The 20,757-nt window shown below is 45.5% G+C and overlaps 1 protein-coding gene across 3 annotated transcripts in view; it reads right to left on the reverse strand.

Annotated features, from left to right (window-relative positions):
• Positions 1 to 20,757, reverse strand: part of RAB7A (RAB7A, member RAS oncogene family) — a 72,307-nt gene that overhangs the window by 36,075 nt on the left and 15,475 nt on the right. The window lies entirely within an intron of this gene.

Here is a 20,757-nt window from a genome sequence, read left to right on the forward strand (position 1 = left end):
GTTAAAGGTAATCACACAAAAGGGAGAAGAGACCACATTCGAGATGGAAAGACTCAGGGCTTTATGGGTGAAGTACCATGATGTCTAATATACTTCATATCTGTTCAACCAAATACGCAGATAAAGCAAATAGATGAAATGTTAACTGATAAAATTTGGTAGAAGTGTGCGTTTATGTACTGTAGGATTTTAGTGACTTTTCATGTTTGGAACTTTTCATATTAGAGCATTTTACAAAGAGCCAGCTATTCCACATTAGAGGAGCAGCCTCGGGAGGCAGTGCAGTTAGGCCCGCTCTCTGATCAGGTCATAACCTGCTTAAACAGCTTCTGATACTCGCCCTCCAAACCCCTCACCAGCACCATGGATGTCAGGCCTATCAAGGAAAACCAACCTAAGAAATGTCTCAAACGGGAGTTCCCATCATGGCTCAGTGGTTAACGAATCCGACTAGGAACCACGAGGTTGCAGGTTTGATCCCTGGCCTCGCTCAGTGGCTTAGGGATCCAGCATTGCCATGAGCTATGGTGTAGGTTGCAGACGTGGCTTGGATCTTGAGTTGCTGTGGCTATGGCGTAGGCTGGCAGCTACAGCTCCGATTAGACCCCTAGCCTGGGAATCTCCGTATGCTGTGGGTGCAGCCCTAGAAAAAGACAAAAGACAAAAAAAAAAAAAAAAAAAGGACATGTCTCAAACAGAACTTTCCAAAGTACTTCAGGTGTGCTCCACCAGTAAACACCTCCTCTCTAGCCAAGAAGGTCCTCGCTACCATTTTTTAACTATTTTTTCTTTTTGTCTTTCTAGGCTGCACCCCTGGCATATGGAGGTTCCCAGCCTAGAGGTCCAATTGGAGCTGTAGCTGCCTGCCTACACCAGAGCCACAGCAACTCGGGATCTGAGCCGCATCTGCGACCCACACCACAGGCCCACAGCAACGGTGGATCCTCAACTCACTGAGTGAGGCCAGGGATGGAACCTGCATCTTCATGAATGCTAGTTGGGTTCGTTAACCCCTGAGCCACGATGGGAACTCCGCTACCATTTTTAATTTAAGTAGTCCTTCCTGGAGTTCCCCGCACAGCAGAAATGAATCTGACTAGGAACCATTAGATTGCAGGTTGGATCCCTAGCCTTGCTCAGGGGGTTAAGGATCCAGTACTGCCGTGAGCTGTGGCATAAGTCACAGACATGGCTTGGATCTGGTGTTGCTATGACTGTGGCATAGGCCAGCAGCTGCAGCTCCAATTGGACCCCTAGCCTGGGAAGCTCCATATGCTGCGGGTGCGACCCTAAAAAGCAAAAAATAAACAAAGTAATCCTTCCTGACACTATATAATTCTCTCTTGTTTCTGCTTTTACTTATTCTGCCTTTTTTTGGCCGTGCCCACAGCATGTGGAAATTCTCAGGCCAGGGACTAGACCCACACCACAGCAGAGACACGGGCCTCTGCAGGACAACGCCAGATCCTTAACATGCTGCACTAAAATGAAACCCCTTTTTGTTTTTGGAGAAGTGTGTTTGAGACTTCAGAAAGTTAAGAAAACACGCAGGGTGGGGGTGGAGGGTTGTAATAAGGAATAAATGACGTGGCCTACTTAGTTTACTGAGGAAAAGGGCTTGAAAGGAAATGAACATCAGTAAACACTATAATTTCTGGGGAAAACTGAGCAGAAACCCTTCAAGGTTCCACTTTCCCTTCTCCTGTCCCATCCTTTAGCCTTTTTCATCTTTAATCTCCACACAGCAAAGCCACTTGTGGCCTAGGACACACCAACTCACTACTTTTAGCTAGGCATTGCCAAGAGGACTGCCCTCCTTCAAATTTATATCAGCATGAAGTTATGGAAAGTATTCTTATTCCATTATAATTTATATTCCATTATAATTTATATATTATAATGTATGTGGTAAAGTATCCAGAACATAAAATTTACCATTTTAACCATTTTTAAGTGTATCGTCAGTGGCATTAAGTACCACGAAATTTATTTTCAACAATGCGGTTTAAATCTCACTGAAGGTGCCAAGTGCAGGGGAGGGCAATGGTTAGTTAGGCACAGGCCCCATGATTCCTGCACAGTAAGACACAATGTCTGCCCATGAGGACAATGCCACAGGCTGACAGGCGTCAATAGAAGTGAAAATACTAAGTGCCTGACTGCTTTTCAGTAATGCCTAAAAGAGTGACTCACTCAGATTACTAGTTCAGTGTCCTGAGTTCTGTATAGTCTGACCCTATCCATGTAATTTAACTTAAAATCAAGTCATTTTTTATTTTTATCTTTGGCCATGCCTAAGGCCAAACAAACAAATTAAGATTATCGGTTGACCGCTGTCACTCTGGGGTAGAAGTGCCTCCTTTTTCCAGAATAGGGATCTACTGTGTAGAACCAAGTCATGAAGATCTAAATAAAGGACTGCCAGCTCAGAGGTCAGGTCATGCCAATATGGACAGACAGGCCTTGGTGTGCACAGCCTGTTCCGAGGCTGGAGACGGGGGAACAGATGCATTTCTCAAGCACCTGCATGGGGCCAAAAGCTAGAATGCAAAGAAATCTGAGCCAGGCTCCATTCCCAGCTCATTTTAATGGGACACTTTGTAAGTGAAAAGTTATGTGCTGTGTAATAAGTACACAGTCAAGACTTTTTCCTAAAAACAGGATATGAGGAAATAAACAGACATCGATGTTATATACACATCTATAAAACCTGCCATCTTTGAAGTTTTAAAATAGCAAGCATATATTACCTTTGTAATTAAAAGAAACTCTTAACACAAAGGGAGTGGGGAGTGATAGGAATTTCCACATCTGCACCTCAATATTCTTCCTCATCTGCAGGAGAGACTTAGGGTTGTAGGGAGGATTCCAGAGGGAAGTAAATAAACAATAAAACACCAGCTATGATGGAAAAAATAAAAATCATTAAAAAAATAAACAACAAAACCCTTATAAACAAAACCCTTAAAAAAAAAACAAAAAAAAAAACAGGCATGCACCTCTCCCAAAGTCGCTATGGGGTGGGCAGGAGAGAGTGATGAGATTTTGCCTTGCTCCCCCTACAAAGAGGATTATACTAGAAAAGATTTCAAAGTTACCATCAGTTGCATATGTGCGACCAAGTGTTTCCTTGCAGCTCTCACTAGCCTTTCGTTTTTATATCTCACTTGTGTTACAGTTGCTGAATGAACTTCTCCATGCTCATTCAAAGGTTGAACAATCAAAAGTGTGCTGGCCAGGTGATGGTACTGACCTTGCCCATCAGAGCACACCCTGCCTTCCACCAGATCCAGTGAAGACTGAGACAGGAGAAAACCTTCAGGTAGTGAATTCTCTGACTCAGCCTTCTGGTCTAGTCAGGCCTCCAGGGACTGGATGAGGGCAATCTCTTTGCTTGCTCTACAACACTCAGTGTTAACCCCATCTAAACCAAGGGTGCTTTAGGCAAACACCTGGGCATCCCTGGCTGGGTTAGGCTGATACAAAGCCAACCATGCACCAGGGCAGACAGGAAACAGTCGGCCGACTGCCCTGCCCAGGCGCCCATCCAGCTCTTCAGGCTGAGGACCAAGTGCCAAAGAGCAGACTAAGGTTTCAAAATACCTTGCTTCCATTCCAAAGGCAACGAAATATCCTCGGTCATCACTGACGTGTAGGTTTAAAGGGACTCAAACTGTGCCTACAAGATTTTGACAAAATAATCACATGGCTCACAAGATCACTGATGCACAGCTTGCTTCGGATAAATTTAGGACTATCACTGCTGAATAGTAACTAAAGGTGGAAACATACCAGTATCACACTGAAATGGAAAGGGCCGAACATTCCTTAACTACGAGGCTAGGTCCCTGAGCTTTTCCACCATCCCACACTGAGCTGCTGAGCACCCTTCCAGGTGGTGAAACAGTCAATTTAATTTCATTCTCTTTAGGCAGGACAGCTGCTTTAGAATAGAGGTCCTCCATTCCCCTGCTGCTGTTTACCAGCCTTGATGTAACTATGAAATCACATTTCAAGGTCAGAGACCTGTCAGATGGTTTTATTTAGGAGACGAATTTGTTCAAAATAAGATACTGATCTTAATTTCCTCATGTGTAAGACCATCGCACTGTGGTACCACCATTATCTATTTCCAGAACTTTTTCATCAGGGCAAACAAATTCTGCTATGCAGATTAAGCAATAACTCCCCATTTCCTCCCGCAGCCCATGGTAATCTCTAGTCCACTTTCTGCCTCTGAAATTGCCTTTTCTAAATAGCTCTTTTAAGTAGGATCGTCCAGGAGTTCTCGTTGTGGTTCAGCAGGTTAAGAACCTGATTAATATCCATGAGGATGCTGGTTCAACCCCTGGCCTCACTCTGTGGGTCAAGGATCCAGCGTTGCAGTGACCTGTGGCGTAGGTTGTGGATGTAATACAGATCCCAAGTTACTGTGGCTGTGGCAGGCAGCTGCAGCTCTGATTCAACCCCTGGCCTGGGAACTTCCATATGCTGCAGATGTGGCCCTGAAAAAAAGAAAAAGAAAGTGATTGTCTAATATTTGTTTCTTCCAGTCTGGCTTACCTCACTTGGCATGTTTTCAAGGTTCACCCATGTTGCAGCCCACATCAGAACTTCACCCCATTAGATGGTAAACAATGTACCACTGTGTGGATATACCATATCTGCTTATCCATTTATCAGCTGGTGAGTTCTCTCTACCTTTGGACCGCTGTGAATAATTCTGCTGTGAGCAACAGTGTTATGAGTATCCGTTAGATAACAAACTTTGTGGGTATACAACTCAGTGTCAGGACATGTGGTAATGCTGTTTAACATTCTAAGGAACATAGCCCCAGCACCATTTTACATTCCTACCAGCAATACACAAAGTTCCCAATTTCTCTACATCCTCGCCAACATCTATTTTTTGCATCTTTAAAAATAAGCCATCACAGTCTATGTGTAGTATGTCACTGTTGATTTAAGTTTCCCTAACAACCAGTGATGCCAAATACTTTTTGTATATGGATCAGCCATTTGCATATCGTCTGCGGAGAAATGTCTATTTGGGTCCTAAGCCCATCTTTATTTGTTCCTTTTTTTTAGGGCTGCACCCACAGCATATGAAGGTTCTCAGGCTAGGGGTCAAATCAGAGATGCAGCCGCTGGCCTACACTGCAGCCACAGCAATGCCAGATCCAAGCCACATCTGTGACCTACACCACAGCTGATGGCAATGCCAGATCCTTAACCCACTGAGCAAGGCTAGAGATCAAACCTGCATCTTCATGGATACTAGTCAGATTCGTTTCCACTGAGCCACGACGGGAACTCATCTTTATTCAAATTGCTTGTTTTCTGTTGTCAAATTGGAGGGGTTTTAAATATGCATTCTGAATATTAAACCTTATGATTTAAAGTGTCTTCTCCCATTCTGTGGGTCGTCCTTTTACTCTTTTTTTTTTTTTTTTTGGCCGTGCACATGGCATATGGCAGTTCCTGGGCCAGGGATTGAACCTGTGCCTCAGTTGCAACCCAAGCTGCTCCACTGACAATGCCAATCCTTAACCCACTGCCCCACAAGGGAACTCTGTCTTTTTACTCTCAATAGCATCCTTAGAAACACAAATTTTTAGTTTGGATGAAGTCCAATTTATATATTCTGTTGTTGTTGCCTGTGCCTTTGGTGTCACAAGCACAGAATCACTGCCAAACCCAATGTCATGTTTTTCCCTGTTTTCTTCTGCGACTTTTATAGTTTTAACTATAGATTAGGTCTTTTGATTGAGATGACTGATTAGTTTTGATTTATTTTTTGTATATGGTGACAGGTCAGGGTCCAAATTCTTCTTCAGGGTAGATGTTTTCTCAGCACCATTACCATTTGTTGAAGACACTGTCCTTTCACCACTGAATGTATTTAGCACCTTTATGAAATTCAATTCACCATGTATGTGAAAGTTAATCTCTGGGCTCTCTACTCTGTTCCACTGGTTTACATGTGTATCCTTAAGGCAGAACTATAGTTTTGATCCCTGTAGCTCTGTAGTTAAGTTTTAAAATCACAAAGTGGGAGAGCTCCAATCTTGTGCTTTCAAAATTATTTTGACTATTCAGGGCCCCACAATTTTCTCTGTGAATTTTAGGATGGGTTTTTCTACTTCTGCAGAAAGCATCACTGGGGTTTTGGTAAGGACTGCACTGTATCTGTATACGGCTTTGGGCAGTGTTTTCTCATTCATGAATGTTAGCTGTCTCTCCATTTGCTTACATTGTCTTCAATTCCTCTCGGCAATGTTTTAGAGTTTTTAGCTTACAAGCCTTTCTCATCTGCATTAAATCTACTCCTAGTTATTTTATTCTGTTTGATACTACTGTACACAGAATTGTTTCCTTGCTTTCATTTTTGGAATGTTCATTTTTAGTACACAGAACTACAGCTGGTTTTTGGGTGTTCATTTTCTATCCTGAAACTCTGTTTATTAGCTCTAACAGGTTTTAAATTTTTATAAAATTTTTTGATATGAAATCTTTAGAGTACTGTACATACAAGATAATGGATATACTCTTTCCTTTCCAATCTGGATGTCTTTTTTCTTGCAGAGCTGCTCTGGCTAGAACTTCCAGGGCTGATCGGAACATAAGTGGTAAAGTGGGCACCCTTGTTTTGCTCCTTACCTTACAAACAAAATTATTAGTCTTTCACCACTGAGTATTAACGTTCACTGTGGGTTTTCCACATACGGCTTTTATTAAGTTGAGGTAATTTCCTTTTATTTCCAGTGTTTTGAATGTTTTCCTCATGAAAGGGTATTGAATTGTGTCAAAGGCTATTTCTGCATCAATTGAGATGATATTTTTTTTCCCCTTTCATCCTGTTAATATGGTGTATTAATGATCACTGTTTGGCTGTGGAACCATCCTTGCATTCCAGGAATAAACTTCGCTTGGTCACGGTATATAATCCTTTTACTATGCTGCTAAATTTGATCTGCTGGTACTTTCTTGAGGATTTTACATCATTGTTCATAATGGAAAATGATCTGTAGTTTTCACTTTTTTAGTGTTTGTTTGGCTTTAGTATTGCAACAATGCTGGCTTCATAGAATAAGTTAAGAAAGGCACCCCCCTTCTTGATTTTTGGGAAGAATGTGAGAACGATTGGTATTAGTTCTTTAAATGTTTGTTAGAATTCACCAGTGAAGCCATTAAGTCCAGGGCTTTGCTTTGTTGAGAGGTTTTTGATAATGAAATTCAATCTCCCAGCTTGACAACAAGTTATGATGCTATTTGCTATTTAGTTTTGGCAGTTTGCATGCTTCTTGGAATTTGTCAATCTCATCCAGGCTATCCAATTTGTTGGCATAGAAATGTTCATAGGATTCTCTCATAATTCTTTTTTTATAGAATGGGCAGTAACATCCCTTCTTTCTTTTTTTTTTTAATGGCTGTACCCACAGCATATGAAGTTCCTGAGCCGGGGATCAGATCTGAGCCATAGTTGCTAGCTACACCACAGATGTGGCGATGCTGGATCATTTAACCCACTGTGTCAGACCAGGGATCCTGGCCCACTGTGCCAGTCCACAGTGTCCTGGTGCTGCAGAGACACTGCCAATCCCATTACACCACGGCAGGAACTCCTGTGTATTTACTTTTTTTTTTTTGTCTTTTTGTTGTTGTTGTTGTTGCTATTTCTTGGGCCACTCCCGAGGCATATGGAGGTTCCCAGGCTAGGGGTCCAATCGGAGCTGTAGCCACCGGCCTACGCCAGAGCCACAGCAAAACGGGATCCAAGCCGCGTCTGCAACCTACACCACAGCTCACGGCAACGCCGGATCGTTAACCCACTGAGCAAGGGCAGGGACCGAACCCGCAACCTCATGGTTCCTAGTCGGATTCGTTAACCACTGCGCCACGACGGGAACTCCCTGTGTATTTACTTTTACCAAAGACCTTCACTTGCTCACAGGCTTTGGGTTACTGTCCAGTGTCTTTCATTTCAACTGGCAGGATGCCCTGCATTACAGGCAGGTCTGGTGGCAAAGACCTTCCTCAGTCTTGGCTTCTCTGGGAAGCTTTCAGTTTCGCCCTCATCTCTGAGGGACAGTTTTGTTAGAGAAAAGATTCTTGGTTGACAGCTTTTTTTCCTTCAACATTTTGAATTCATCAACCCAAGCCATCTGGCCTCCAAGGTCATGAGAAATTTACTGATAATCATTATTTGATATTTTCCTCATTTTTCCTTGAAATAAAAATATAGTTAGTATTATTAGTATAGTTAGCACAGTTAGTATACCTCAGGTATACAGCAGGCATACCTCAGATATTGTGAGCAATCTTGATTCCATACTACTGCAATAAAGTGAATACCACAATAAATGAAGTCAACATGAACTTTTTGGTGCATATAAAAGTTAAGTTTACAGGAGTTCCCACTGTGGCACAATGGGATTAGCAGCATCTTTGCAGCACTAGGACACAGGTCCCCAGCCTAGCACAATGGGTTAAAGGATCCAGCATTGCTACAGCTGCAGCAAGATCACAGCTGTGGCTCAGATCTGATCCCTGACCCAGGAACTCCATATGCCATGGGGCAGCCAAAAAAGAAGAAAAAAAAGTTACATTTGCACTATACTGTAATCTATTAAATGTGCAATTAACACCATGAAGCATTATGTCTAAGAACATGTACCTGCCTTAATTTAAAAATATTTTAGCAGTTCCCATCGTGGCTCAGCGGGAATCAGACTAGGAACCATGAGGTTGCAGGTTCGATCCCTGGCTTCGTTCAGTGGGTTAAGGATCTGGCGTTGCTGTGAGCTGTGGCTGTGGCGTAGGCTGGCAGCTGCAGCTCTGATTAGACACCTAGCCTGGGAACCTCCACATGCTGCAGGTGAGGCCCTGAAAAGCAAAAAAAAAAAGAAAAAGAAAATAATAGTAACAAAAATTAAAATATTTTATTACTAGAGTTTCCATCGTGGCTCAGTGGTTAATGAACCCAACTAGTACGCACAAGGACATGGGTTTGATCCCTGGCCTCACTCAGTGGGTCAGGGATCCAGTGTTGTCACGAGCTGTGTGGTTTAGGGCACAGACACGACTCAGATCCTATGTGGCTGCAGCTGTGGTCTAGGCCGGCAGCTGTAGCTCCGATTATACCCCTAGCCTGGGAACCTCCATATGCCACAGGTTTGGCCCTAAAAATTGAAAAAAAAAAATTACTAGATATACTAACCATCATCTGAGCACTCAGCAAATCATAATCATTTTGCAACACTAACAGGGATTACTGATCACAGATCACCGTAACAAATACAATAATAATGAAAAGTTTGAGGAGTTCCTGTTGTGGCACAGTGGAAATGAATCCGACTAGGAACCCTGAGGTTGCAGGTTCAATCCCTGTCTCACTCGGTGGATTAAGGATCCGGCGCTGCCAAGCTGTGGTGTAGGTTGCAGACGCGGCTCGGATCCCGCGTTGCTGTGGCTCTAGCGTAGGCCAGTGGCTACAGCTCCGATTGGACCCCTAGCCTGGGAACCTCCATATGCCGTGGGTGCGGCCCTTAAATAACAAAAGACCAAAAAAAAAAAAGTTTGAAATATTTCAAGAATTACCAAAATGTGGCCCAGAGACTTGAATTGAGCAAACACTATTGGAAAAATGGCACCCACAGACTTGCTCGACAGAGGGTTGCCACAAACCTTCAAATTTTTTTTTTTTTTTTGTCTTTTTGCTATTTCTTGGGCCGCTCCCGTGGCATATGGAGGTTCCCAGGCTAGGGGTCCAATCGGAGCTGTAGCCACTGGCCTACGGTAGAGCCACAGCAACGCGGGATCCGAGCCACGTCTGCAACCTACACCACAGCTCACGGCAACGCCGGATCGTTAACCCACTGAGCAAGGGCAGGGACCGAACCCGCAACCTCATGGTTCCTAGTCGGATTCGTTAACCACTGCGCCACGACGGGAACTCCTCAAACCTTCAATTTGTACAAAAGCACATTATCTTTTTTTTTTTTTTTAATGGCCACACCAGTGGCATATGGAAGTTCCAGGCCAGGGACTGAATCTGAGTCACAGCTGTGGCCTAGGCTGAACCTTTAACCCACAGAGTAGGGCTGGGAATTGAACCCGAGCCTCTGCAGACCCAAGCCACTGCAGCTGGATTCTTAACCCACTTTGTCACAGTGGGAACTCCAAATGCATGTTACATTTAAAGCTCAAAAAAGCAACTGCAATAAAACAAGGTAGCTAATAAGCACAGTTAGCAATGGTAGTAATTGTAGTTAGTATGAGTTAGCATAGTTAGTATTGTTAGCATAGTTATTTAGCACTGTTAGTATCATTAGTATTAGCACTGCTGTTTGGTGCTGTCTGTAAGTATAGTTAGCAGTGTTAGTTAATATCATCAGGCAGCACAGTAGAGGTGCAGGGCGGTTTTATATCACCAAACATCATAAAATTCTCCCAGGCAACTGGCTGGAAGAGACCCGATGGACCATGGACAGGACCACGGCCACAGACAGAGGCCTGGGGCACATGTGCTGCTAGTCTTAGCCCTTCAGCTTTGCCACCAGGAGGGGACTGAATCGGGGACTCAGAGCCAGGAAACCTCCTGAGGACAAAATGAGCGTGAAACTGCAGGCTTGGGCCTCGGCACAGGGCTCATGGGCAGAGAAGCCTCTGATCCCCAGCAGCTCTCGGCCAGAGGAGGACCAGGAGTCAGGGAAGAAGGCCAAAGACCTGCCAGGCCCCCGCCCAGCCCAGAGGCGAGGACCACCGCCTCCAGCCCCCTGGGGCCTCCCCTCCAACCACAGCACCAGCAGCAACAAGGGAGCCTCACAAAAACCAGAGGGTCGACCTGCTGGTGGGACCCCAGCCTGGTCCTCAGGGGGTGTGGGAAATCCCCCAACTTTATCTGAAAGCATCTGTGCTTCAGGCTGCTCAGCAAGAAGTGTCACAATCAAGTGAGCCCCGTGTGGTCCTTGTTGGATGGCAAGGAGGGCCACGCCACACTCCCTGCATTGAGTGCAAAGCAGGAGGATGCTGAGCCCAGAGCCTGGCTGCAGTGCAGGAGGTGGGCCAGGGCTGGACACCACGGCTGTGGGCAGGAGCAGTGCAGGAAGGTCACGCTGTGTATGCAGGGAAGCCTGGGCAAGGGGACTTGGCCCAGTGGACAAGGGGGGTGTTCTCTGCACGGAATTCAAAGCAGGAGGATGTCTGGCACCTGCCAGGCCTTCAGACGCATCATATCCAGCAGCCTGGTGAGCAGGGGACAAGAGGAGAGGCCGCCCTGGCTGCAGGTCCGGCCCTTGGGTCCCACCTGGTGCAACTTCAGAGACTGGAGGTCTTTCCCGGGGCACCTCCCCCAACTGCTCTTCTTCTATGTGGGGGAGGGGAAGGGTTTTTTTGGTCTTTTTGCCATTTCTTGGGCCACTCCTTCGGCATATGGAGGTTCCCAGGCTAGGGGTCTAATCGGAGCTATAGCTGTCAGCCTACGCCAGAGCCACAGCAACGAGGGATCTGAGCCGCGTCTGCAACCTACACCACAGCTCAAGGAAATGCCGGATCCTTAACCCACTGAGCAAAGCCAGGGACTAAACCCGCAACCTCATGGTTCCTAGTCAGATTTGTTAACCACTGAGCCACGACGGGAATTCCTCGGTTCTTCCAAATCTTGACAAGAACTTGGTGCTCCAGAAAGCTGCACCCAGAAGCTCTGTCCTGCATCCTCCACACAAAGGATCAGGGCTGTGCGTTCCAGTCTGAGAAGCACGGGGACACCGTATTTGGAGTCACCAGAACAACCAAACAGAATGACGACTGAGAAGAACTGTCCCACTACCTCCCAACAGTCCCCACATGTGGTTCTGAAGGGAAAAAGCTGAGCCACACTCAGGACAGACGTGCACACCCTGGATACTGCCCACCCACACTCATGCCCCCTAAAATCATCAGAGAGGCCGAGGGGAACTGGTGTCCTGCAGCCTGAGTTAATGATGACCAAGAGTCCATGACAGGATAGCAAACCCCCACAAGGTAGCCTGTGTGGGGTTAGAGGAGAGGAGATGGTCCCCCAGGGAGGCTTGGGGGTCACTTCCTGTGCAGCCGGCCTGAGTATCATGCAGAAGTCAGGCCTTTCCACTGTGACAGCTCCTCTGTATTACAGTGGCATGGAGCCATCCCTCTAAGAGGTCTGACAGAGGCCTGGCTATTCAGCAGCTTGAGGTTCTTGGGGAGCCTGACATCCCAGATGTGCAGAGGCAAGAATGATGATGACAGACAGCAGTGCAGAGGGATGGAGAGGATGTTGGAAAGGTGCCCTCTAGAGCTCCCACTGTGGGAGTTCCCGTCGTGGCGCAGTGGTTAACGAACCCGACTAGGAACCATGGGGTTGCGGGTTCAGTCCCTGCCCTTGCTCAGTGGGTTAACGATCCGGCGTTGCCGTGAGCTGTGGTGTAGGTTGCAGACACAGCTCGGATCCAGCATTGCTGTGGCTCTGGCGTAGGCTGGCGGCTACAGCTCAGATTAGACCCCTAGCCTGGGAACCTCCATATGCCACATGAGCGGCCCAAGAAATAGCAAAAAGACAAAAAAATTTAAAAAATTTAAAAAAAATAAAAAATAAAAAAATAGAGTTCCTACTGTGGTGCAATGGGATGAACGGTATCTCTGCAGCACCAAGACACAGGTTCAATCCCTGCCCTAGCATAGTGGGTTAAAAGATCCAGCATTCGGCGCTGCCATGAGCTGTTGCGTAGGTCACAGACGCGGCTCGGATCCCACATTGCTGTGGCTCTGCTGTAGGCTGGCGGCTACAGCTCTGATTCGACCCCTAGCCTGGGAACCTCCATATGCCGCATGAGTGGCCCAAGAAATAGCAAAAAGACAAAAAAAAATAAATAAAAAGATCTGGCATTGCCACAGTTGCAGTGTAGGTTGAAGCTGTGGCTCAGATCTGATCCCTGGTCTGGGAACTCCATATGCCTCGGGAAGGCCAAAACAGATAGAAATAAAGAAAAATAAAGAGTAAGTTCCAGAATCCTAAGGACACGGTATTTCCACTTTCGGTGGTGAATCTGTGTTTCAGGTGTCCATCCAGAGTGTTTGCATGGGCTCCTGGAAAGTGTGAGTGAGGCCCGTGCCCCTGTGAGCATAGCCTTTCAAGGCAGTGAGCCTGCCCAGGTCCACATCTGACCAGGTAGAGGCTTCTCCACATGGGAGCAGCGCCAGGGAAGCAAGAGGACTGGGATAGGGTGGAGGGGGTCTTAACTGCACCCCCTTTAGCAACCCAGTTTTTTGTTTTTTGGGTTTTTTTACCCTAAGCAAGCTGATTTATGATCAATCAGTGCTATTCTTCTTGAAATCCATCCACAGCCCTCATCCCCTCTAGGGCAAGTCTGGGTTTCTTACTGGGCTTTCTGAACCCCTGGAGAACTTCACCACCACCCCACCTTGCACTTGACTCACAATGACCACTGTTTTCCACAGATACACTACATGTATGGTTTTCTCCCAGGGAGCCTGCACACCAGGTACTTGGCCGAGCACCACTGGGCTCCCGGGACGAATCAGGCATAGATCCCGCCTGGAGAGCTCACAGTCCAGAGGGAAAGTGAGACAGGGACCTGCTAGAGTAATCACCTGTGCACAGGGACAAAGGTGGACAAACAGCACAGTGCCTGCTCACCTGAGCTGTTTAAAGGAAAAGAAGTCCAGCTGGGCCCTGATGCCTAAGTCTGTACACAGGAAATGGAGAGCGGCACCTGGGCAGCATCCGATGGTGTTGGGCACCATCGGACAGAAATAGGACACTTCCAGGACCCCACCCACACACACACTCAAGCATGGTGCTCTGCATCTCCACTTAAACACCCTCTGTCAGGGCCTGGAAGCCATAAGCTCTGACAACAGACCCTCTGCTCACAGGACTATCCTATGAGCCCTGGTCCTTGGCTGGAGGTACCCCGGCTGCCTCTGGTTGCCCTCACTAGTCCAAGCTCTAACAGGAAAGTCTAATCCATTTACACTCAGGCTGTGTCCATCTCTCCACTCCCTTCTCTTTCTGTTCCTCACACCAAATAATTTCAACTCTTAACTTTCAACTTGCTGATTTCACTCTTCTGCCTGCTCTCATCTGCTGTTATACCTGTCTATCAACACTGTACTTTTCTGTTCCAGAATGTTCTGGTTCCTTGTTATCATCATTCTTTCTTGATACCCTTATTTTGTTCAGACACTGTATCTCCATTTCTTTCACTTCTTTGCCCATGGTTTCCTCTGTCTTCTTGAGCACATTGAAGACAGTGCATTGAATATCTCTGACTAGTAATCCCAATATCGGCACTTCCTCTGGGTGCTTTCTGTCAAATTCTTTTTGTCCTGTGAATGGGCTTCACATTCCTGTTTCTTTGTATGTTCTGTCATTTTGTTAGCTGCACTTATGGCATGCCTAACTGGCCAGGGATTGAACCTGCACCACAGGAGCAACCGGCCATAGCAGTTACAAGGCTGGATCCTTAACCCACTGAACCACCAGGGAACGCCTAAATTTTGTTGTTGAGAAATGGACATCCTGAGTATTAAATGCGGTCTTCTGGAAAACTGGCTCTCTCAGTCCTCAAGGACTGATGACTGCTGAGAGCTACAACTGTGTACCTATGAACGAACGCACTGCTGGCTGAAGAAAGACAGCAGCCTGCCTCTGCATCACACCACGCATCTAATCAGGCTCTGGCATTCAGAACAGGTGATGCCAACCACGCCTTCCAGCTCAGGGGGTGGAGGACCGGCCCCTAATACTCCTACTCTATCGCTTTGCATAACATCACTGTGGTCTGCAGTCTTTTTTTTTTTTTTTAAGTAGTCTTTTAAGTGTCAGTGACCCAGTCCAATGTTTAGACCCTGACCAAACACATCTGAGCCTTTCACTCGCTAATTCTCTCAGCAGAAACTGCCAAGCACATGCATATTCTTTAAACATTAGGTATGATCTGTTGTCCAGTTTTGCTAAAGGATCAGGATGAGTCACTCTTCCTTAAACATAACTTCTTCTTTAGACCTCCTGTGACCACAGAAAACTAACCGCAAGGAAGGATTCAATACATGGCAGAAGGCAAAGACAGCTAAATCTAATAGCAAAGACAGAAAACATTAAACCAGTGGCTCCTGGGTTTAAGCACGGTTCAAGATACTAGAAGTGGAATGTAGTATTAAGAGGTGGCTGACAAGGATCATGGCAACGAATCTACTGCAAGAGCCTTTATTCTGGGGACGACTTCCCATGTTGCGAGGCTGCAGCTGGAACTAACAATTCAACTCTGCCCAACATACATCAGTAACTTGAATATTTGCTAGACTATTCAGCTTACTTTGCCTTAACAGAAGCATCTTTCTGGAAGCACCTATAAGAAAAATACCACAAGGCTCTATGCATTTTAGATGCACTCAGCTCTCACTCCAGAAACCTCTGAAACATGTTTTGTTTTGTTTTGTAAGGTCCACACCTGTGGCATATGGAAGTTCCCAGGATATGGGCTGAATCAGAGCAGCAGCTGCTGGCCTATGCCACAGTCACAGCCATATCAGATCCCAGCCGCATCTGCAACCTATACCACAGCTCAGAGCAACATAGGGTCCTTAACCCACTGAGGAAGGCCAGGGATCGAACCCACATCCTCATGGATAGTGGTCAGGTTTGTTATCACTGAACCACAATGGGAACTCCTGAAACATAACTCTTTTTGAGGGCCATTAATGTGTATCTATAGGGTAAGTAGGTGCTACAGTGTTTGAAATATTCCTGTTCCAACAGTTAGCAATTTCCACCAAACAAGTTCTTCCTCCGTTAAAAGCCAAACTACATCAACCCCTGACCCGTCAGGAGCCACGAGTGTGACACCGTTCCTGAAGGGCAGCAACAGGGGAAGTTGAAAATGTCTCCATCACCGGAAGCTGATGCACACCAGGGGACATGCCACGCCACACTGGTACCACCCAAGCAACTCTGGTTCCTCCTTCTCCCCAGGAGCCGTCCGCCCTGCCTCCTCTCTCAGGGCTTTGCCACACTTGCCCACACCCACCGCATCTGTGCAAAGCCTGTCAAACAGGCTTCCCTGCCTTTAGGGCCATGGTCATCATCTAGGACCAGGCCTGGACACAATCACACTGAGCTATTTCAGTTGTAAATCCTCTCAAGCAGAATAAACTCTCCCTGATATTTTCTTGTCATTTCCTTTTAAATGTGTAAATTCAGATAGACTATCATGACAAAATGAGGTTAATGTGAAAATGAAATACCACAAAAAGACTGTAGCCACATCACAGTACTTTCCACCTGGGCTCTCAAATAACAACATATCTGAAAAATGTAAAGTCCACCATACCTGAAACCACGTGGGCAGCACTGCTCCCCACGCCAGCTCCCTCACTGTGCTCAGTCCCACCTCTCACCTCAATTCCAAAGCCAACCACCATCACAAATGAATCATGTTGAGATGGGGACAGCCTGCATCCAGGGCCTGCCACACTGACAGATTTTCAAGGTCAGAGGCCCACTCTCTCCTCCCGATGCATCTCTCTCAGCCAAAAGCTCAGGAAAGGAAAAACTCTGCCCTACTGCAAAATGCACATTCAAAATACATAAATACAAACCAGGCCAACGTATATTAATGAACATTCTAAATTTTAATTAGTTTTTTTTAAAGAAGGGTACAGAACTATGCCCCTATTGTGATTATTAGGTTGAATCCTAAGAAATGTCACTTTTGTAGGTCAACACCAAGCAAATAGAGTGTCCACTGTTATCTCTAGGTAGGAGGGATGGGGGGAGGGGGACAAGAGACTTGTTTTCAAGGTTTCCTCCTGGATTGATTAAGCCTTTTGTTATCCATTCGCAAGAAAGTGAACACCTGTCCAGAAGCCTACTATCAAACCTTTCAGCATCCCTTTTGTCCCTAGTTCCTCATGTGTCATTCAGCCACAAGGACGGGAACCACCTTACTCCCCTGGCATCTCCCTGCCGAGCCCTCAGCACAATAAAGCCTCGGAGGGCTCGCATGTCTGACTCCACGCCACACCTGCTGCCTCGCAGGAAGGACAGGGCTCCCCACCGCAGGGATGAAGGCAAAACCCACCGTGACACTCAGATTCTGACACGCATTCTGATTCTGGCCTGCACACAGCTACCAGTGAAGTTTTTTAGTTAATGTGCACATTGCCTGCCCAGGGAGCGGATACTTTACAGGACCAGCCAACACCAGCTTCTCCTTACCCACCCCAATCCCCCCTGGAAATCTTTCCAACACAGCCTCACCTCACCTCTCCCAGGCTAAACGAAAGAGCCAGGCCACAGAGCTGCACCCTTCACAGAGATGGTGGAGACTCAACAACACAGAAGACTGCCATTCGGCAGCAGCGTCTGGACAGTCACATGTGAACAAGTCATATAACAACATGTGGAAATGACTAGCTATACCTTTAAAGGATAACAAGCAAGAGAAAAAAGGCAAGGATTGGTTGACCCGCTATACTTTTTTCTGTTGAAAAGGTAATTGTTTTTGACAATTCAGATGTTAACATTTCCTCAAAAGCCCTGAAAATAAAGACTGGCCCAACAGTCTAGTCTTTATCTGTAAAAATTAATTCCCCCCCTCTATCTCTTACAATTAATAAATAACAAAAAACTTTTTTTTTTTTTTAGGGCCACTCCTGCAGCATTTGAAACTTCCCAGGCTAGGGGTCCAATCAGAGCTGCAGTCACTGGCCTATGTCACAGCCACAGCCACACCAGATCCGACCTGTGTCTGTGACCTATTCCACGGCTCACAGCAACGCAGATACTTAACCCAGTGAGCAAGGCCAGGGGTCAAACACGAATCCTCATGAATACTACTCAGGTTCTTAACTGGCCGACCCATGACAGGAACTCCAAAAAGAAACATTTCTAACACATGCCAAGTCTGGCCCACGCCTATGTAATCTGCTATGATTACATAATCTCCAGAGGTATGACAAAGAAATCTTGTTTGTCAACATTAGACAAGAGCAGTTAGGAATAAAAACCCATCTAGATAGCAGATTAAGAAGTAATTGTATGTACTAATATCACAAGAAAAAACCAAAGACGACAAAACATGAAATGCTTGGGGAGTTCCCATCGTGGCACAGCGGGAATGAATCCGACTAGGAACCATGAGCTGGCGGGTTCAATCTCTGGCCTCGCTCAATGGGTTAAGTATCCGGCGTTGCCATGAGCTGTGGTGTAAGTCGCAGACGCGGCTGGGATCTGGCATTGCTGTGGCTCTGGCATAGGCAGGCAGCAACAGCTCCAATTCGTCCCCTAGCCTGGGAACCTCCATGTGCCGAGGGTGTGGCCCTAGAAAGACAAAAAGACAAAAAAAAATTTTAATTTAAAAAAAAAAAAAAAAAAGAAAGGCTTGGGAGTTCCCACCATGGTGCAGTGGGTTAAGAATCTGACTGTAGCAGCTTGGGTCACTGCTAGAGGTGTGGGTTGGATCCCCGGCCCAGCATAATGGGTTAAAAGATCCTGCATTGCTGCAACTGTGGTGTAAGTCACAGCTATGCCTCAATTCAATCCCTGGCCTAGAACTTTCATATGTTGGGGGTGCAGCCATTAAAAAAACAAAAACAAAAACATGAAATGCTTTTAAAAGCATCATGAACATAATTTAAAACATAATACCTGCTTTCCCAAGTCTCTTTTCAATACATCACACAGGGCAACCAGGATATAAGGATTAAAAGATGTGCACTACTGCCCCAGCAAACCCAAGGGTCCTTGAGGGTCAGGAAGCAGGGTGTACAAGCCTGGGAGGCATGGCAGGTGCTCAGTAAGACCTGCAGACTGAGTGAGTGAGGGTGTGGGTTTGTCCAGATACATGGGGGGGCGGGGGGCGGGAAGGAGCCTCTTCCCTCTACCAGGCTGTCTCAGGAAAAGGCTTCTTCTAAATTTCCTGATAAATGATGTCAGACAAGTTGATCTGGAAACAGGACAGGAGCAGGAGGAGCACCAATTTAATCAGAAGCAAACATGTCTTTGAGCATAACTTCAACAGAGTTCTACAAAGACGGAAAACTGCCCAGCTCATCAAAATACATTATGAAGCAGAGCAGCAAATAAGCCAGTGGCACTGTCCCAGAGACAAAGGATGAACAGATGTGTTTTTAAAAGGCACATGTAGGTGGAAAATTAGTGTGTGTGATTAAAAAAACTTTATAGTCAGTGAGGAAAGGATGACAACATAGTGAAATACTGGGGCAGCTATGCATATAGGAAAAGATTCTGACAACACATCACGGAGAATTCCTTGCTAAGCACTAGGAAAAAACACTGCTTTTATTGTCCTAGGGATGGGACATGATATGAAACCCAGAAAACAAAACAAATGGACAGATGTGACTACAGAAAAGATTTTATACTAGAAAAACAGCACTAACCAAACCATGCCAAGAGAAACAAGTCAGAAACACTGCAACATGAAAAAGGGGCAACATTCTTACCACATAAAAAATATTCTTACTATGTAAGAAACACTCTTTTTTTTTTTTTTTTTTTGCTTTTTAGGGCCATACCCGGAGCATATGGAAGTTTCCAGGCTAGGGGATAAATTGGAGCTGCAACTGCCGAACTACCCAAACTACACCACAGCCACAGCAACGCAGGATCTGAGCCACATCTGTGACCTACACCACAGCTCACAGCAATGCTGGATCCTTAACCCACTGAACAAAGCCAGAGATTGAACATTCATCCTCATGGATACTAAGTCAAGTTCATAACCCCCTGAGCCACAATAGGAACTCCAAAACATTCTTGCTATGTATTAAAAAAAAAAAAATTCAACTATAATGGAAAAAATAAAAATCATTAAAAAAAAACCCTCCCCTGGGCTTTAGAGAACAAAAGCCCATTGACAAAAGAAAAACAAATGGTTAATCTTTTTTAAAAAGTTGAATCCATTTAACAAGGAAATAGGAATGTTAAATAATGAGGCACCACTTAAAATCTCCCCACAAAGAAAACTAGTAATTGGCAATTATTTATATAAAAAGAATTTCCAAATGACAAATATCGAGTGCACAACCTTCTTGGAGGCAGTGTAATAATGAATACCAAACCTCTAAGTATGTATAACCACTATATCTTAAGTAAATAAATAACCAGAGACATAGACAAACATTAAATAATTTTGTTAAAAACTTGGAAGTAACTGATATGTTCATTCAGAGGTCAGTTAAACTTTGGCAGCAGTATTCAGCAGCCATTGTAAACAATGTACTGACAAGCACAGATGTCTAGTACACAGACAGAAATTTTTAAAAGCAAGCTACAGAAATATGTACTGTACGATCCCCTTTAACTATAACAATGTAAATCTGGACATACAGTCACCAAATTACATGGAAGGATGGTAGAGAATTCTTCACTTGAAGACTTCCACACTGCTTCTGTAGTTCAGAAACAAGTTCATTCTAGGAAAAAGCTAAGCATTTAGCACTGAGGTCACCCTTGCCCCTCAGAAAGAAGTGAATGAGCAGGACTCCACACAGGGTACAGCTTTTCCAACGGCTGAAGGGTCCTTTGGGTTTTGATGGGGTCACCTTGCCAGTTAGGATATTGCTAAAGCCACGGCCATACAACCAAGAGCCAAAGCAAGTTAAAACAGGAAGGATCTTGTGGTCAGTTAAACTACAAGTGGTTGCCCTTATCCTTGGGAGATAGGTTCCAAGACCCCACTGGATGCCTGAAGC

The sequence above is a fragment of the Phacochoerus africanus genome, chromosome 1 (genome assembly GCF_016906955.1).
Source record: "Phacochoerus africanus isolate WHEZ1 chromosome 1, ROS_Pafr_v1, whole genome shotgun sequence".
NCBI classification, from domain to species: Eukaryota; Metazoa; Chordata; class Mammalia; order Artiodactyla; family Suidae; genus Phacochoerus; species Phacochoerus africanus.